We start from the raw sequence: 21665 nt of genomic DNA on the forward strand, positions 1-21665 counted from the left end.
CTCTCTCTCTCTCTCTCTCTCTCTCTCTTCCTTTCTTTCTGCCTCTACTACCCTCTTGGGTCCCCTCCTCACGCCCTGAATAAACTCTATTCTATGCTATACCATCGTGTGGCTGGTCCCTCAGAAGGAAGAGATGCCTTGTCATGGACCCACTGAGACATCTCCTTCCCCCATACCTCTCCATACACCCATAGAACATACTCTTTATCTCTTTATCTCTTTATAAACACAACAATGGGTATTTAGAAAGTTTTAAGAAAACAATACTTTTCTTATTACATGGTTACACACTGATGCCTTCTTTTACCTATATGTTTCCAAAAATAAGAGCCATTAGATACATGAATCATTAGCACATTACCAAACTTGCATACCTGTATAGTCCACTGACCCCTATTCTAATAAAACCATAAGACAGCAGATTCAAGAACTGTAGAAAGCTGATTATACTTCTCTTCTCATGTTAGGCATTGAGCTGACAAGTCTGACTTGTATCCAGGAAGAGTCTATCTATCCTGAGAGATTCTGAGCCTGTCCTGGGGTAAGAGGCTGACCAACCCACTCCCAGACCCTATCTTCTGTTGGCAGCTCTAACGGGCTGCCAACCCCCAGGTTGTTCACTTTGTGAGACAGGGTTGTGGAGGGAGAAACCCATATTACCAAAGATAACAGAATTAAAGATTTCCATGTGAGATAGCTTATGTAGGGTATACAGTGAAGGAATCAATCCAACTCTGAGAAAAGACAGCCCTCATTTCCAGAGTTAGTGTGTGGGAAGTGACAATCTTATACTATATGTCCTAAAAACCAACACAACACAAAACAAACAAACAAAAAAAGATTGAGCCTGAAGCATACAGTAATGCCAGTCCAATAACTAAGAAGTTGTAATCAGACATGACAGAGACAAATTTAAATTGAACTGGGAATGGAGGCTGAGAAGGAATATCACAAGGGTCAGGCTCTGCCTGGGCTGCACAGCAGATTGAGAGACAAAAGAATTGAGTGAACCATAGATGGCACAGTACCACCCAGAACTACCTCCAAAGCACATCTGGACAGTTTGCAATTATATATTAGTGTCTGTTTCTATACTAAACTGTTAAATGTGGGGAACTTGATGGGGCAAAGCTGTCTGGCTCATGTCTACTCCCAGGGCCTGGCATACCAGGACATAGTGGGCATTCAGCAGTATTTGAGTACATGTAGCATGTAGTGGTATAAATGAATACATGCTACAAAGTCACTATAAGCATTGTAAACACTATAAATGTTAAATGTGTTTGTCATGGTTTAAATGTAAACTATCCCCATCCCATAGGATTTCATGTTTAAACCTTTAGGAAGTAGAATCCAGCTGGGAGAAGTGGGCCCTGATGTTGGTCCTGATGGGTTGCAGGTGCTTCCTGGATTCCAGGCTAAATTATCTGCTTCCTGGTCCAGATCATACACTGTTACTGTTAAGTCTGCTAGTGGTAAGTCTCTGATAACTACCCCTTTCTCACCATGATGGGCTGGAACTCCTTAACTCATGAACCAAAGTAAATCACCTGTAAACTGCTTGTTGGTATTTCATCAATTAGAAAAAAAGAATGAATCTAAAGTTCTTATATTGCTTTTTGCAGCCTATCTGTTTTATATCTTTTATATTTGTTTGAAAAATTTGGCATACTGGAGTGGAGAGTTATCGCTCTGTTCCTGTACTCACTACAAAGTTACATATCCCAGATTCATTTGGAGTTAGCCAATCGCTGGACTGAATCCCACAAAACAGAATGTTAGTAGGGGTAACACATCCCTTCCAGCTCAGGGCACGAGAATAGGAAATGCCTGCTCCATACCCTCGCTTCCTCATACATGCTGATAAATTCAGTGACACACAGGCTGCACAACATGATGGACCACACAAGGGAATGAGCCTGCAACTGAGTAGCCCTATATTTACTGGTATACTTACATTACCCCAGTTAAACATAGAGGCCACTAACCTATGTTAAGTAATATGCTGGAATTAAAAAAGGAAAAGTTTATTAAGATATGACACTTCTCAAATGTTCCAAAAATGCTAACTGAAAAATGTTAAATGAAAAAGCCTAGAGAATCAGTGTTCTTGAAGACGATGAATCTCAACTCTTGCAGCCTCTATAAGTCTGGGTGGAGAAAATATTCTGAGTAAACAGAAGCGAGAGTCACACAGCATCCCAAACCTGCTCACTGCCAGCATTGTGCCATCAGAGTGTCTTCCAGAAGGAAGAGGGCACCCTCTGCCTGGGTGTCTCAGGCTATTCAGCACACACAGACCTTCAGATCTTTATTTGGCTATGGACAGGATTTTCGTTTTTATCAGAGTTTGGCCCATATCAACTATTTAATCATTCCAAAGTGGAATTCATGGCCCAGGTGCAAATTCTAAGCCTAAGCAAAATGGTTAAACTGGGTCAAAGCAAAATGGTTAAACTGGGTCCTTGAAATTGTGAATGCATATTCTATGTCTTTAGAGGTGAAAATGGTATAATGTCTGCATGGACTGGGTGTGTCAGGAAAGAAAAATGATAGATTTACATAATGCTTGGGACAAAGTGAGTATTTCTCTAATGTTACACAAACTATTATAGACCTCTTTTCTATCATTTTGAGTTGATGAAACAAGAAAAAGAAAATCAACAAAATCCCAGAATTTTCAAATGATTTGGGAAAAGCTTTAATTTGGTTCAGGCACTTATCCATTCAATATTCTCTTTGCCCATCAGATGGAATTCTTTGAGAAAAACACTCTTATCTCCTTCCCCCATGTAAAGTAAGAAAGATGATTTAAAAGTTCTAATAGTCAATAATCTAGGAATGATGAATTGCCTCATACATAAATTCCTGAAAAGCCAAAGAAAAGGAAAGGAATTTTACTTTGATTTGGGCCTATATCGTTAATAACTATAATTTCACATTTTACATATTCTGCTCATGTGCCCATATAATATATTTTCTTACAGAAGTTGATATCACTGACTCAAAATAGACAATAAAAAACCCAGTTTGTCAATGAAATTAATATGATCATCTGGACTTGGATTTTAGGCAAATATAAAAGATAAGCATCTGAAAAACAAGTTTAAAATTCAGCGTAGATCAGAAGAATTAAAGTCACCCTAACAACCACTCATCATCAGAATATCTTAGGTATTCAGTAGGACCAAATTCCTACCAATTTTGGAGAGAGAAAAAAATCACCTGACAGCCTAGGAAAACAACATACTATTTTCTCCCTAAATAAACTTTCCTATTTCAATCTCCACACTGTGCTGGGATTAGACTTGTGACCTTAAAAGGAAGCAGCAGCTGCCTAGTTTTGCATCGTTGCTCTGCTTCATGGAGAAATCACTCCAAGAATGGAGCAGATATGTAGACCATTTCTGGCCTGTGAATTCCATATAAACATTTTAAACTTCAGCAGGCTGAACCTGGAAGGTATACAGAGTGCTCTGAAAATGGGGGTCTATTTTACAGTTTTCTAAATTTCATTATTTGGACATTGTGGGAATTATGGCTAGAAGAAGCTGTGTTCTTAGGGTCATTTCTAGTCCCTGCACACACACACACACACACACACACACACACACACACACAATTTTTGAAACACTCATAGACATAACTTCCTTAATCATTTAGACCACATTTTTGTCTCTGCAGATCGAGAACCCCCTCAGCTAAAGAGACTGCTCCGTTCCTACCACAGGAAGCTTGCTTTACAAAAGCAGCAGTTACAAGGATTCCAAAAGAGTATCAAACCTGTCCTGATTTGCTTGACTGACTTCGCTAAGACCTCAGTAAGGACCGACCTCTTCACACATACACAGGATACATGTACAGCACCTTATATGAGGGAGGGAGAAACATTTCCTCCCTGTACCAATTCCACCAGTGCCCTGCCAGTGCCCTATGGTTGGCAAGAGTGAAGCTGGGCAAGGCCAGTACCAGTCCCTGCCCACTGATAGCACCGTAGATGGTCCACAGCCCAGAGGCAGGCTTATCCCAGGAAGTTTACAGCTTCTCACACCCATTCCAGACCTGTGGACCAGCAGCTTCAGTTACATGTTCCACCTTCCTTCCACTGCCCAACATTACCCCTACTGAGTGCACCAGGCATGACATCTTTTGCATGGTGAGTACAACATGTCACAAGATAATTTGTATACAACCCCATGTTTATACAGAGATATATCCACTTGTTAGAGCTGGTCTGACAATGTGCCCACAGTCCAGGTGGTTTAAACAGTAGGAGTTTGTTGTCTGGTACTTCCGGAGGCCAGAAGTCCATGATCGAGGTCTTGGGAGGGTTGCTTCCTTCTAAGGACGGCAACTGTCTATTGTATATCACTTGCCTGGCTGCTGGTTGTTTTGGCAATTCTGTGACATACTTCTGTCTACAGGAACATCTTTGACATACTCACCCTGTAAGCATGTTTCTATGTTCAAATGTCCCCTTTCATAAGAACAAGAGGCACATGGGTTTGGGGCTCATCCCGATGACTTCTTCCCTCCTTGTACCTGTTACCGACACAGTAACTGCCAACATGAGATGACATTCTAACCTATAAAGAACTAGGATGGCCACAGATACACTTTTATTTTTAGGCACAGGCTTATAGACATTTTGTTTGTATTTAACTTTTGGCAAAATAGAAACTTTGGTCATAGTTTTATAAAAAAAAATTCCAAAGTTCTTCCTGGTTAAAATACTATAATAGCAAGTGAGTCATAGGAATAAGAAAGTAAACAGTCCCATGTCTAATGTAACAGTGAAAGTTCTTTTACAAGAGTTTTAAATATAAGTGTGCAATGCTTTCTTAAGGAAAGCAGGACCAGTATAAAGATAAGACCCTCGTTGCCATGAAGGATTTGTGTTAGGTAATAGTGTTCTCCTGGATGCACAAGATGGGAACCTATCTACCCAAAGATTTAAAAGTCATTTGGAAGATGACGTCAGGTGACTAGGATTGCTGACATCCCCTTCCTGGAATCCACAGTAAGACATCTGCAACAACATCTGGTCTACATTTCAGTGCTCTAGAGCGCCAGAACTCTTCTCTCCCAGTCCATCCACAGATCAGTAAAGTCACCATACAAAATGTAGACAGGGTTGGTCACACCTCCAGTTTGGAGTGTACATAAAAATAAACACACATTTCCTAGATGCTGGATTGTATGTAAATTAGCCAACACAACTATTTGGAAATAATACTAGGTAGTTTGTTAGCATAGCAAGCTCTTAGTCAAAAGTCTTGAAACCAGAACAACCTGCTTTGGTGTGGTTTTTTCCTTCACTGAGCAACACCACAGGATGATAATGACCACAATCACCAGGACACTGACCCCTATGGCCCACACCTTGAAGTTCTTCAATCAGTACTTTCTCTTCAATTTGACAGTGACTGTTTCAAACTAAAAAGCACCTGCCTGCGCTGCTTCCACATGGTCATCTGACTCCAAGAGCATCTGGTCTCTCACACGATATGCACACTGATTCTCACATGTCAACTCATCTACTCATTAAAGTCAAGGAGATAAAAAAAAAAAGCCATTCAGTTTTACAGAGCTCCAAAATTCTGGGATTTTCGTCTGACTTTATTAGTCCGGGAATCAATGAGAAATATCAATAATATTTCTCTACTAGTGGCTTGTGTTTGCCCTACCATTCATAACTCACTTCTGCTAAGTGACCAAGAACCAACATTCCATGACTGCTTAGTGTACCCTCGTACCAACAGACAAAAAGGAGTGCAATTTGGACCTCATCAAGTTGGAATCTGCACCCCAAAAGGCTAGAGCGGGGCTCCATCAGAAAGTCAACTAAAGCTGACCAGAGAGCCAGTTTAAACCCAATTCAAGAGAACCTGCTTCTGGAAGTGCCTCTCACCAGAGGCACGGTCCACATAATCCATGCAGTTCTGGTCTTTAAATTCCTGTGGAGCATATTGCTTGCACATTCTGTTACAGTTATAGGGTATGTGGTTATGATTTACTGAAAAGACACCCTGTAACCTTTAAATTCTTTCTACCTGCATTATTACTTTATTTATACAATTGTTGACAGTTCTGTATGCAACACATTCCAGTTAAGCCAAGTCTTGGCTTATAAAGAGTAGAAGAGTCAATCTTCAAAACCTAACCTCTTAGATTACAATAAAAGCCTTTGAGGATAAAATGGAGACACCTACACCTGCTGCCTGGCGTACCTACACACCTGTGTGGTATAGAAAAGTCAGTAAGATTTGTAGAGTGGAAGAAAGGAAGCTAAGAAAGTTTAAGAGAGTGGTGTAGGAGCGACAAAAGACACCAGCTGTTTAAAAATCTGGCTCAAGACCCTTACCAGATACGAATGAGGACTAATTAGAGGTAAATATTCTTGTACTTAACAGTGTCTCTTGAGAATTAAATTCATATATTTATGACAATTCATTCCAACTATTAACTACCAATGAATTTTAAAAGGCAAAAAATTAAATGTGATATAAAGCATTATAAAGTTCTAAAATGATCAGAGAACAAGCAATCCTGAGCTGCTACTGCAGGGGGATTTCAGGACATCTTGTATCAACAATTATGGTGTCTGCTCTTGGCCAAGTGGAGATCACATACAGACACCATTGGTCCACAGAGTAGAAAGCTCTAACTACACAAGCTCAACATTACTTCTTTATCTCAAATATATATTCCATCAGAGTACGAACATTATTGATTTAGTTCAGAGCTGGTCCCAGGTCCGTGACTACAGTAAAAGTTCAATAATTATTTATTGAATGACCCCATGGTTGAATGAATATCCATAGACCAGTGTCGAATAGATGGGTAGTTCCAAAAAAAACTGAGCCATGACTGGACATAAAAGTTTTTATGTGCTGCTTAGAATAGGGTATATAATTTTCTCTCAATATATTGATTAAATACATCTAGAAAAATGAAGAAAGCCCAAGTTTAAAAAGTCAGTTCAAAAATCAGAAATGTTTCACCCATCTAACAAGATGCTAGTCAATATATTTTCTAGAGATGCTTGTTTGCATCTTCAGTGACATCCATAAGGTGTCAACTTCTTTTTGCTTGTCCACTCTGCCACCTTCACCATGACATCCCAATATCTTATCTAGTTCTCATGGTCACATGATGCATGGCATATCTAAAAACCTGGCATCATTTCTCCATGTTAAACAACAGAAAGATGAGCTACTGTACTTTCCCCTGAGCCTAGATTGAGGATCAAAATCTTGCTTCCAAACCAACTTAACAGGTCTATCCTCACTGGTCAGAATTCTATATCCCATTCCAGAATGAGATGCTGTCAACTGAAGGCTTTATCATAACAGAATTAGAGTTACAAAGATTTACGCCCTGGATAGTGAAGGAAGCGATCAGCCTCCCTGCATGGCCATACACAACTGACTACTAAAGTAAACTAACTTGGTGTGAAAGCAAAGGATGAATGAATTGCTTGAATGATTATGTGCAGAGTTTGTTGAGAAGCTTCCTGCATAGGTCAAGTTGGCCTGTAACCCCTACCCCACTGTTTCACTACCCCACCCCTATTCCTGAAGCTTGGTTGCCATATTTAGAGTAGATATGTTCTTACCTGCCTTTATAGCATCAAGAGAACTAGGAAAGATTGGTTTCGTCTTCTCTAGACTGCAGCCCTCATAAGGTCAATATTACCAGCCATATAAGACCTGTAATACATCATTTGATTTGATAAATGAAAATAAGACAATTTGTTTCAAATATACACGTGCTTCCAAAAATATATATTTCTGTGTTGATGCTTGGTCTGTTTCTATATATTGTAATGCCAAATTCTGTTCTGTAAAATCTATGCCTACTTGCAAATTCTCACACTTTTAAGCTTTTGCTATGTAAACATTGTTCCTTGATTTAAAATTATTGGTTAGATAAAGTTGGCTACAGCCAAATTACTGGAGGGGTTAGAGATAGGTGGATTTTGAGTTACCTAATTGAAGGTGGAGAAGAAACAGGGAAAGAGGAGAGACCAGCAGGAGAAAGAGGAAGAATGAGAGAGAGGAAGAAGCCACTCTGAGGGGAGATGGATCATGAGCACGTGGCCAGGAGAAACAGCAAGTATCTGACATACACAGCTAGGAAGATAGCCAGACTAGCACTTAGAAGAGTAGATTAGGTGTTAACCCCCAGTAATTGTCAATGCCAAATAAAATAACCATAGTCTGAGTCTCATTTATTTATAAACTAGTTGGGGGTAAGTTTAACTTGGTTCTACTACGCCTATAGAATGCCTTGTATGCCTTTTATAATTGGGATTTAGACAAAGATCATTCTTGCAGCCTGCCTCCCAGTCCTGAATAAACAGTATATTCAGACTTATCAAACAGTATATTCAGACTTATCTAGACTGTCTTCCTTCCCTACTTCCCTCATTTTTGAGATGTCCCCAAATAAGTTAAAACTTGAAGACCCTGGATTAAGTTTGTAACCTGGCCGTCCCAACCCATAGCCGGCACAGCAAAAAGAGGCCCTGAACTCACAAACTGTGAAGGACCACAAGACACTTACAGACCTCCCACCTCTTCACCTCTCACCGAATCTAGATTTTCTGTTTTCCTTCATGAAGAGCTATAACATAGAAGAAACAAGTCGGAATTATTGGACCACCTTTCAAGCCTCTAGCCTAGACACAAATGGTTTGAGAAATCCTTGGCAAAAGTAAAACACAGCATTCACTGATGAGGAAGGTTTAACCATTTCAGCAGAGACAGAGCTGAGTGCACATGCTCACACTCTCACACAATATATTAAACATGCCTATCTGTTGCAAAGAAGACTGTGGGACAGGCAAACATTCTGTCAATCCTAATTACCTTGCTGGGACCATGTTTGTTCCTCCAGGCTCTTTGCTGTCTGGCATCCGCGCTCTGCATTAGCTGAGATCCTAGCCAGCTGAGGAAGATTGAGAGGCCATCTTGCACTTGAGCCTGTGAACTGTCATTCTGTGTCTCTTCAGGTTTGTGACAAGGCATGCCTTTCCAATGAGCTGTCAGTTTGATCCCCAGCTTGTCAAAGCAGCTGTGTGCACAGAGAGACCTTTAAAATATCATATAGTGCTGGCCTGATCTTACCCATGAAATGGTAGCAAAGAAGGCATTACTCAAGGATAGAAAAGAAAAAACTACAGAAACAATTAACTCACTAATTAATTGGATTTGTGGTCAATAACTATGATCCAAAAAAGAAAAGAAATTACAGTCACCACCCAGACTCACAAATTAATACTCTAAATGATCCATAGAGATACAAGCAGAAATTCACTCTACTGGGTTAATGCATTGAAAAATCAGGTTGAGTTGATGGGTTGCATTGATTTCCTTAACATTCTACTCCACTAGCAGGAAAAATAAATACACACACACACACATGGCTGAAAGAGCATCTTGTATATATATATGTATGCATATGTGTGTATGTGTGTATATGTATGTGTATGTATATGTATATACATATATATGCACACACACACACACACACACACACATATATATATATATATATATATATATATATATATATATATATATATAAATATATATATATATATATACACACACATACACAAACATACGTAACATATACATATGATGAATGGTATCAATCATCATGATACAGGAATTTTTTGTAGTCCATAATATTTTCCCTGAAATTAATATCCTTCAACTACAAACACATTTAAAAGATCAACTGAAGAATTAGCACTTGGGAATAGTTTTTATTACTGTTCTAATGCCAAGGGTGGGAAACAAAAGATGCCTTCGTTGTATCTGTAATTCATCCCTTTGGTCACCACGGAGATAAGGGTATAGCCATAAACTCAAGAGTCCTTGACATCTCCTTTACTTTGTCTCACTTTTCACTTAAGAGTGATGCTTCATAATATGTCTCATGCATGCGTGTGCGTGTGCATGTGTGTGTGTATGTGTATATGTGTGTGTGTGTGCTATGTCTGAGATGTTCACTCCACATTTTCAGGAAAGAAAGAGTAATACTGAAGAATGTGTCCCTCTCATAGGGACATTGTTTCCAACCATAGTCCCAGAGCAATGCTCTCTAGAAAACATTGCTTTTCAGAAGCTGGTCTGAAAGAACATCTTGCACGAGAAGAACCATTATCATTTTTGAACTCTAGCTGTGTGACTTTGATTCTTTGTGTGCTGTTTAACCTCTTTATGACTGAGCTCTCATATATATAAACTATGCATACTTAATAATATCATGAAGGGTTGCCTGATATTAAATGAGGTAATATTTGCTTACCACTTATTAAAGAGCCTTGTACCTAGTAAACACTGCATCATCATTGGCTTTCGTTATTAATCTAATGATATATATTAGTTTGATTTTGTATTTTCATCAGTGTTTACCACTTGTTACAAATACATTTCCATCATTCTAGTTAGCTGCAAAACGCCTGCTTTGTCTTTGACATTTGTTACTACATATTTCTGCTAAATTGCTTTTATTACTATATGTCAGTTATACATATACGTTGAGGGGTTTTATTATAATATTTCCTGTACACATATAATATACTTTGTTCATGTTTACCCGTTTATTACATCCTTCATATGCTTATATATTTTATAGCATCACATAATAGAATGACATATATTGCTGAATGTATCAGCTTTAAACAATATACACTGAGCCAACAAAAAATTTCAGGAATTAACTATAACGTAGCTTCAGACTCTACAGCCTATTGTTATGTAGTCTTGGGCGAGCACTCCTTATTTATCAACCAGTATCACATAGTCTCACACTAAGCAGAGGGTACAGTGACATCTCAGGTCATCCAGAGGAATCATTTTACCTCCAAGCAGGAATACAATCACCTCTTCATGATTTGGACACTCTGTCCTATGAATAATTATCCTTTTAAAGATAAGACATTTCTTCGGGAAAGGTTAGGGGTGGCTGTGGGGAAAGAACTTTACAATTTAGTTTTACTAAGTTACCATGGCAGCAAACAAATTCCCCTAAACTTTGGATCCTTAAATCGTCATTATTTCTCATGTTTGTGTAGATTGAATGGGCTTCAGCCAGAGGTTCATTCATGGAGTCTCACCATGTTAGTGTCAGATGGAACTGGCGCTGGGCCATCTGAAAGCTGGACTGGGCTTTCTATAATGGCTTTCCCATTCACAGCCTGGTGCTTGCCAGCTTCCTGGACTTTCTCCATTTGCATAGCTCAGGTTATTTTCATAAACATTAATCTCAGAGTATCATCATTTCTTATATGGTGGCTAAATTGCAACGGGCAAGAAAATGACTTGAAACATCAGACTAAGCCTACACTTAAGTGTTGGCCTAAGAACTCTTCCACCACAAGCTAAAGCAGCCCTTGAAACCATACAGATTAAAATCATCAAAATAATAATCTCCATCTCTTGATAGAAAAGGTTACACTGAAGAAGAAAATGACAGTCGAAGCCATTGTCTTTTCTCTTTCTTAAGAGTACAGCCTGGCTCAGGACTTATGGTATTCATTGAACCAAGGCTCTTCTTCATACTAGGCATAAGCAATTTATAAACCTTCCAAGGATCATGAATAGGTCAAAGAGCTATGAGTCTTTTGGAAAGTAGAAGTCAAACCAAAACTCACACGTGAAAATTTTCTGATTGTGCATTACACATGTTTCTTAATGTGTTACCACATCTCAAAATAATAAAATGGCCAATTTGGCAAGTTGAGTTGGAGGAGAAGAAGAGAAGAAAGCCTCTGGCATCAGGGATAAATACTGGAAGATAGTCACAGACATAGTCCGTGGTCATTCTCTAGAGGAGTACTATAACCAAAATTGGCCAATAAAATTGAAAACTCAGAGAAATTGAAAACATGATCAGAAACAGAACCATCAACTCAACAATAAAATTTTCAGTGTAAAATTTTAAGTGTGGTACCTTATAACCACATAGCAGATAAAATCAGTAATTTCCACTCCTATTCTTGTCAAAACAAAACAAAAAAAACAAAAAACTTTGTTCCAGTAGTTGCATGGGAGAGTTCTACTAAAACTTCAAAAAAACAGATATTTTTAAAATATTTAAATTAAAATATAATTATATCATTTCCTCTTCTACTTCCTCCTCTAAAGACTCCCATGTACCCCTCCTCCACACACTCTATGGGCTATCCCAAAGTTGTGCTCCCCTTTTCATTAATTAATTATTGATATATATGTTCCTAAATTTATAAATACAGCCTTCTCAGTCCGTAAAATATTGCTTGTATGTATATGCTTGATGTTGGGTCACTAATTGTGTGGCTCTTCCTTGGGGAAGATTATGTCTCCCCGTTCTCAGCATTCCCTAGTTCTGTAGTTCTTTGTCCAGAGTTGGGGCTCCATGGGATTTCTCCCTCACATGTTAGCATGTCTCTTGGTGTCCTGGTCTTGTTTAGGCAACCACATTGATGAGATTTCATGAGCATAGCTTCTCTGACATTTCTAGGTGAGATGGATGCCCAGAGAACTGACTGTTCCTCCAGCTCTTACAATCTTTCCAACCACTGTGATCCCTGACATGAACGGGCAGAGTTTGTATTGTAGATGTATCAATTGTATCTGGCACCATATGGTCACTTGTTCTCTGAATTTTGATCAGTTGTGGTTTTCTGTAATGATTTCTGTTTCAAAAAAATTAATTTAATGAGAGGTGAGACTTATACTTATCTGTGGGTATCAGATTAAATATTTAGAATGTAGTTAGAAATTGTACTGATTTAGGAAACTGACAACTGGAGGTTTTTCTGAAAGATCAATAACTTCACTAGCCCCTATTAATTGGCTATGTTTTCAGTACCTGGTATGATTTTTCTTATTTCGAGTGGACCTTATGCTCACTTATTGGTGCCATAAAAGCTAGTCTACAAAGAAGCTTTCAGTTCAGATCCATCTCAGATCTTTCATGGGGACTTCAACTTCTGGGAGGCAAGCAAGAATAATAACAATAACGTATAATGTTTTGGGAGTCTCTCAAACAACCTTGACCAACAACTCAAATGGCAGCTCCTCATACCTAGTGCTGGAGTATCTGCTTGATAGTCTATGTCTCTTGTGTGTATGGGAGGCATTGTCAAACCAGATAGGAAAATTTTATTTAGACTATATAAGCGTGTACACACACACACACACACACACACACACACACACACACACACACACTATTAGATAAATAGATACTAATATGACCCCTTATGAGCTTTTCAGACATCCTTACTGCCCTCTCTGTTTTGCTCTAATTAAAGATCCGCCTTATTTTTCCACTTCCCTTTAAATCATTTGTACTCTGCTCTTCTCATCTCTCCTCCCTCTCCCCTACCCCAGTGCTCCCTACAATTTGCTGGTTTCTATAGTTACTCTAGGATACGTACTCGAATCTGAAGATTTGGAGCTAGGGATCTCCAATGAGAAAGACCAAGAAGTATTGGAGAAGATGCTTTTAATATCAATCAAAATATCTCAAAGAATTAGAACAAAAAGAAGTTTCCAACTCATTCCTTAAAGCTAATAGCCACAATACCAAAAGGGCACAAGTCTATTTGGAATGTAGACATAAAACCTCTGAAGGAAGTTTTAGAAAATAATTTCAACAATGTGATCAAAGGTGATGTATGTATCATGGTTAAATACATGTTATTGCAAGAATGTATGCTTTTATAAGCCTTAGAAAGTCTACCAATGTGATTTTCCATGTAAACAGATTATAAAGGAAAAAACTGGGTAATTCTCAAATGCACAGAAAAGTATCCAATAAAGTTTAATAAATCTCTTCACAAACTTGGAAAAAGGAAAAATTTTCTAATCCAATAAAAAGTGATCTGTGCATAACTGCCCCAGCCATGTTAATTAGTCTTCATTTTAAAAAGAATTCTCTCTAATCAGGAAATGGATCCGTCACTACCTTCTCCCTATAACTACCCCTTTCCAGACTGATCTGCAATAGAGCAAGAGATGAAAAAGAATTAAATTAAATATGTAATTACAGTTACACAAAGAAAAAGAGACTATTACCAAACTGTTCCTAAGCCATTATAGAAAATATGATTATCAGCCTAGAAAAAAAATACCAAATATTTATAATAATAAAGCTTGTATAGAAGTAATTCCCTTATGACAATGACAATAAAGATGGTGATATTCATATACTTTTAAATGTGTAAATAACTGATATTTATAAATAATAGAAAAATTAACAAACACAGCTCCACATAATAGTTCATTGTGGAGGGTGGGGGATGTAGTATCTAATGTATACGTATATTTATTAGTGAATAAAAATATTAAAAGCACATATTGCAAACTATAGAGTGGTCTAGCTCTGGTGACAAGGACATGAGGCAACTGGTCACATTATGTCCACAGTCAGAAAGTAAAGGCTAATGGATATTGGTACTCAACCCACTTTCTTTTTTCAGCCCGGGGTCCCATCCCACATTAAGGATAGGTCTTCCCACCTTAGCTACATCAGCCTGGAAATAGCCTCAGAAACACAAGAAGAGGTGTATCTCATTGGTGATTCCAAATCCAGTCAAGTAGACAACAAAGACACACCATCTTAATAAAAGAGGAAATATGCAGGTTATATGCAAATACTATTACACTGTACACAACTGACCTGAACATTCACTACTTGGGTACCCAGAGGAGGTCCTGAAACAAGCACACTCCACAGATACTAAGGGTGACTATGATTTCGTGAAAAAAAAAAAATCAAAAGCAAAAGGTAGAAAAAATGTCTTGAGATATTGACAGCAATACCTAAAGGCTCCTAGATTGTGAGCGTATTTTATTTCCTTGAATGAAGTTTTCCCAATTTTCCAAATTTTCTATAATACAAATATATTTATTTTATAATTTGATCTTTCATCTAAACATGGTAGCACACTTCTATAACTCTAGCACTAAGAAGGTTGAAGCAAGAGGATTAGGAGCTCAAAGCCAGCCTTAGCTCATTAGAATTTAAGACCACCACAAAAAAAAAAAGATTAAAACAACTGTTTAATCAAACATAAAACACTCTTAATAGTGACTCATCAGCGGTCTCTTCTGTCTAAATTAATACTCCTTTAGATGCCCCCTAGTCCAACCAAGCCCAACCAAATATCCATATATCAAATACCCTCTTTTAATAGCACAGCACTTTATTACAACAGAATTTATATTTACAAACTATGCCCCCTTTTCTGTCTTTGGTCCTTGGAACTATAATTCACTAACAATTTATGAATGTTTGTCACTACCTCCATTGTAATAAAATGCCATATCCTATAAATCTCGCCTCACTGATCCAGTGGCAAAGGTGCTCTGGAAGATCTCTGAGTGTGTCCCCAGACAGGCCCCAAGTGACACCACCACAGGGCTCCTCCTTCCACATGCCTGAAAGCACATCTAATCTGAACACAGAACTAATCTGCAGAGACCTTGCAATTTATCTTTCACCATGATTACAATTTCTAATCTAACCAGCAGCAACTCAAATTGAACTCTGATCCAAATGATCAATAGCCATGGGCAACCTATTAGACATGTGAATATTAAATCATTCTGAGGTAAGAACTATCCAAATGAAAAGCATATAATTACCATCTATTAACATATATTTAAGCAAATATGATGGAAATGCAAGATGTGTCTTATATAAACTATCAGAATGGTGATGCTAAGGTTTGATCATGTACTTTACATAGAAATTAATGCAAATTATGACTAATGTCTTCATGCACTTATTGTTAATAATATTGCAATTAGGCTACAAATGTATACACTTAATAAGGAAACACATCTTGTTTCCAATTTCATTCTTTTTCTACTTTTGCTAATTATTTCAATTTTGCTTCCTTTGCATAAAAAGAATCCATGGTCGATAAGTGAAAAGCTAAACTGCCCTATAAAAAAATGAATTCAGGTAGCTTACATAGATAGTTTATACACTTAGAGGAGTATAAAGTATAGAATCAAATCAAAGAAATACTGAGTCCCCAGTGTCAATAAAAAAAATAATAATAAAGTTCTCCAAAATTCCTCTGGTAACTCCCTCAGACATTTAAGCATGCCGTTGGAAGTTTTGTTTTTTCTCATGAAAACCCAAGTCCCTAATGTTCTATAGTAAACCCTAGACATGCCACATTTTAATGGCATGTTACCCAGACTTCCTTGAAGTTTGCCAAAGGCCACACGACAGCACTTAACATGATGCAAATCCACTTCCATCTACATCTGTCTTCTCCAGGGACCTCAACGGCAGTAACTCAGGCATGCCCACAAATGCCAAAGAAAGAAATTCTCAATTGTACAGGTGCTCCAAAGTGCCAAACATAAGCTTTTTCCATAGCAAGCCCTGAAGCTGTGACTACATCAAAGCCTGGCCTTTCCAGCCATAGATACTTTAGGCCTTTCAGGCATGAACATAAGAAGACCATTTCCAAAATTCACTCTCATGTCTAGCAACACCTCAGTTCTGAAGCACAACTCTTCTCTCCAGCAGTCAGCACAGCCATTTGCTCAGCCCTCTGCCCTTCCAATGCCTAGACATGTTTTCTTCCCTATGTACGGATTTAGTCTTCAATTTTTTCACTTGTGTCTATTTCTACATTTCAGCTGTTAAACTTTTATAATTTTCTTGGGCCAAAAGAAGGAAGGTTGGGCAGGATAAGCATTGGTTCTGTCTTTCTATCATGCACTGCCATTTTGTAAAAGGTTGTGTCTCTTTTGTAACTGATCAGGTCTTGAGAACAACCTTAGGTCTATTGTTGTAACTCTTCTGGGTTCTTCTGGGAACAGGAAAATACAAGTCGGCTTTTGGTTGCCTGAGGGTTCTTAGCCAATGTGACTGCTTGACCCATGGTCCTTTACTGGTTATTTCACTGGTGAAGATGTTTCAAACAGAACCTACTACAAATAAAAAGAAATCTAAATTACTTGCATGTCTTGGCCACTTTGGTGCTTGAATCTCAGTCAGAGTCTCTTAGACGGCTGGATAGTATTTTCCAATTCTCTTTGCATGAGAGCCCCTTTACTGACCTTTACATGAGTGATAGTTTAACAAAATCTTCCCTACTTGCTTTGTATGAAGCATTCAATTTTCTTTTTATCTCTTTCAACAGAAACCATTTCAACACATCTGCCATGGAGAACTAGGGTCTTTCAGGCAAGGTAAAGATTAGTTTGACCTTTCCTCCATCATTTCATCAATACGGTTACACCACGGTTACCTTTTAACCTGGGTGTTTCCACAGTGCAGCAGTAAAGCATGATTTGTGAGACCGCTCTGTTTTGTGTATGGTTACCAATAACGCTGTCTCTGGGTCTCTGTGATTAGACAACATGTCAGAGCACAGGGGAGCCAAGGAAGCAAAGGGGATTTTATTGTCTTCATCAGCAATGGCCTAGTAAATCTGAGACTGGAGCAGCAATATGGGGAAGCTTGACGGCTGGAATTAATTGTTGGGCTCTCTCTACAGATTCCTGTGAGCCACTATGAGGAATGCTCTGAAGGTGGAATTTCTGTTCCAAATGTGATCTACTGCCTGCATTAATAACCTTCTTCAATACTGAAAGAAAGCTTAAATCCACTGTGTCTTGAATTTGATTTGCTTTCTGTTTTGTTTTGTTTTGTTTTGCTCAGGCCAACTCTCAACTTGTAATCCTCCTGCCTCAGCCTCCTTCATGCTGAGATTACAGGTGCGAGCTGCCATGCAAGGTTGACATGCTGTTCTCTGGGTCACAGGTGACAGATCTAGAAAAGGTGACAGGGGTGGGGGGGAAGTATCTCTATATGCTCAAACTTGTATTCTGTGACTCTGTTTAAGGCATAGGACACTACCAGTTGTCCCTTCTTGGAGATCTTCACAGATAGTAAGATCAGACATCAATACCCATGTGTGCTTCATAAATTAATTGGAGAACTTATTTTCTATTATAACATCCATCTTTTTAGGTTTAAGGAGAGAGGCTTAAGCTCTTGAAAGTGGCTTATTTTTCCTCAGATCCTGCAAATACTTCGATGTTAACATTTGTTTTCTGAAACCTGTGCAGCATCTCCCCTAATATCATACTGTCACAGTCATTCCTAGAAATGCCTATGATATTTGCAAAGTCACTGTGTCTTCAGAAGCCAACAAAGAATCCTCGAGGACATGGTGCACACTCCCCCAGGCGTGTGTGGCAATACTGTTATCGCCTGGCACCTAGAGTCGGAAACAGAATGTGAATTACAGCCCTGTCACTAACCAGCTGTGTGACATTTGGGCAACTTATTTTAACCTCTTTGTGCTTTAGCATTCTCTTCAGTGAAAGAGGATACTGCATGATGGTGTCTGGAAGTCTGAAGAATTAACAGACAGTTGTAGCCACCTTTGGTCCATCACAAGTTCTCTGTGTCGGTTCCTCCACTCCATTTATTTCTCAAGATTTTCAGTGGATCTGGGGCATCATTGCATATTATGATATTTTCTGTCTTTATAATTCCGGAGTGCTTTATAGTTCTTGGCTTTCTTACAACATATATACTACAAAGTTCCTTCCCCCCCCCCACATCCCCGCCTGGCCCCGATTATTTGGAACAGTCACACAGGGAGCAATTATAGGAGGTGATCTTTTAAATATCAAAAGCAAAAGTGAGCCAGCAGCACCCACCGGCTCACCCAGAGTCTGATTGTTCGTGGGTGGTTTACAAAGAGTAAACCGGTCTCAACCCCTCCATGTGGGCACAAGATTTTCGAACACATTTCACTTTGCTTTTATTTTTAAGTGATGTGAAATACTGCCGGTGCCAAGCTCCAGTAACTAGTGTTTGGTGCCTAAAGTGAGCTTTATTATGGAGTCTGTTTGGTTCCCAACAGCAACTCAGTCATTCAAGTCCCCTTTTAATAACAGAGCGGTATCTTTCCCTTGAACCTGACTGACCAGTCATTAAAGTGTGTCTTGTTTAACCAAGCAAAACTCTCAGATAATGTGAGATCCAAGGCTGTAATGACAGATGCGAGCTGTTGATCTTTGTTTCCTTACACTTTGTGAAAAGAAACTTGCCATTTTTTTATTTACATACCAGCCGTTGCCCCCCCCTTACCAGTTCCCCCTCCCACAGTTCCTCATTCCAATCTTCCTCCCCTTGCCTCCGAGAGAGTGAAGGGTGTCGACACCGACCCGTAGGAAGCTTCCCATCCTAAGAAGCTTCTTTAAATTATTACATTCCTCTAAAAGAAAACTGTGCTTCGGAGGACAAGCATACATTCCTTTTATGAGATTTGGATTTAAACTGGTTCACACAATAGAGGAGAAGGCTTCAATTTAGTGAAAATACTGTGGTACCAAACGTATTTTGGACTTGCTTAGTCTCTATATTGACAAAAACTATCAGCAACTTTATGGACATGTTACTAGCACAGTCAGGCCACTTGGTTCTAGCTAGACTCTGCTGCCAGTGGTGCCAGACCTGGCATTCCGACCTTCTCCTAGCTTCCATCTTAACAAGCAGCTTTTTGTCCCTCTTTACAGCTGGGCAAGAGTCACCCTACCAGATGTATTCTGAAAATAAAAGGCTGAGGTTTAAAAAGAAAAACTTAAGGACTGTCTTAATAAAGTTATGAACTACTATTAGCCCATGGTAATCCTCCAAAAGGTCTTTCAAATTCCTCTTTAGGGATTATTCTATTTCAGAAGGATGATGGATATAAATATTTACATATTTGGAGACGTTCCCTTTGACCTAAAGAAGTTTACATTTTTCTTAGAAATGTGATTATTTTATAGAACAGAGAGACACAAGAATGCAAAGAAAAGCAATGAAGGCTCTCTCTGTCCTCTCTGTCTAATGGAGTCCTTAAAGATTAAAAGGGATGATACTCACTGTGGGGAATGCGGGAATGGGCATCTTCACATGTTGCTGACGGAAGTGTGCCCAGTCCTCCCTTTTAGGGAAGAATTTGACAACGTATAATAGTAACAGCAGAGCAGTGTAGAAACTGAGCTCTTGGGTTGCATTTCCAGACATTGCCCTGAGAGGATTTGCAAAGGACACAAAGATTCATGTGCAAGAAACAATAGCTTTAAAAGTAAAAATCTGAAAGCAAAATTAATATTCAATGCTAAGTAATTTTAATCAGGTATTTTATACCATGGAACAATATTTTACCAATAGAAATGCTTATGTAGATATATTTGACTAATTTGGAAAGACATTGATAATTGGCTAAAATACCTAATCAAATTATAGCATAATACTGTTAAAGAGAGTAAATTATACATGAGCATGTGCGAACTGAAGAATGTACACCAAAATACTGTGACTGTCTTTAAGAAGTGAGAGTTCTGGTGGTATGTGCATATTTCCGTTTCCTAATGTGTTATAACTAATATGCATTGCTTGGGTACACATAAAAAAACCAAAGAATGGGATATATTGTTTTATGTTCCTGAAATCTGCTGCATCCGAGACTTATTACAGCAGCAAAGAAAGCATAACGGAATACAAGCCAGAGCTCGTTGGGTGAACCCAGAATGGGATATATTTTAAAGGGAATTCCTGACATTCGAAAATAATGATGTTACTGGAATTTGGGGGTCATATTATGGTCCAGATGACATAAGAGAAATCAAGGTCCCCTCTTAGGCTTCTTGGTCTCATTAATAAAAGAATTCAAGAGTAGACCCAAACAGAAGCTCAAGGACAATTTTACTAGAGTTTAAGGAAAACCTCCAGAGTAAGAAAGCTATAATACCATCGGTAGCTGCCTGGAGGAGGAGAATGCCTCATAAGCTGACATGGAGGTCAGGTACATGGGATACAAGCAGCCATATGGTGGGGAGAGAGGTGTCAGAGAAAAAGTACAGAAAATCAAAGCAGGGGAGAAGCCTAACATGCTATGGAAAACAGGCTGAGAGAGAGAGAGAGAGAGAGAGAGAGAGAGAGAGAGAGAGAGAGAGAGAGAGAGAGAATAATTAAGAAAAATGAGTAGTCCTATGAAATCACATGGCTTTGACCCTAATAAGTTTCTGCCATGGGGATGGGAATTCTGGAGAGAAATAGTACAGTATATCAGTAACAGACTAATAATTCCCCAATTCTCTTTAGTATAGCTTAGGGTGTACCTACCTACCTTCGTAGAATGATTTCACCCATCTGGAATATTTACCCCAAGCCAGAGATCCTATTCTCTTGACTAGAAGTGGTTTTTTTTTTGTTTGCTTGTTTGTTTTTTGTTTGTAGTTTCTTTTGTTTTTCTCTAATAATGATGATATCACATATATTAATGTGCTAAAATTAAAATATCAATTCATTCTACCTGATTTGGTGTGTCGTGATTATTAACACCTTAAAACAAAGGTTCTCCAATGATACTAAAGAAAGTGAGCCTCCAAGAAAAAGAAAGAGGACAGAGAGAAGGGAAGAAAAAAGGAAACAGTCGAATTGACTAAACGTTCCCTACGACACAGTAACAGACCTCTTGTGCTCACCAACCACCTACCACACAGAGGAGAGAAAGAACAGCTAAACCTAAACTATATCCTGGGGAAAGCTGAGATCTTTGGATTCTCCATGAAACTCATTTCACCTTACAAACTAGTCTTGAACCATTTGGGTCCACAGAAAAACATTAT

At 38.6% G+C, this 21665-nt stretch overlaps 1 long non-coding RNA gene across 1 annotated transcript in view; it reads right to left on the minus strand.

Annotated features, from left to right (window-relative positions):
* LOC114622690 overlaps window positions 1-7682 on the minus strand; it is a 15121-nt gene extending 7439 nt beyond the window's left edge. The window contains exon 1 of the long non-coding RNA XR_003711657.1: window positions 7619-7682. This is a non-coding gene — a long non-coding RNA (uncharacterized LOC114622690). The remainder of the gene's footprint in view (window positions 1-7618) is intronic.
* Window positions 7683-21665: the final 13983 nt, after the last annotated feature.

This window comes from Grammomys surdaster, unplaced genomic scaffold (assembly GCF_004785775.1).
Source record: "Grammomys surdaster isolate TR1022 unplaced genomic scaffold, NIH_TR_1.0 191, whole genome shotgun sequence".
In the NCBI taxonomy this organism is placed as follows: Eukaryota; Metazoa; Chordata; class Mammalia; order Rodentia; family Muridae; genus Grammomys; species Grammomys surdaster.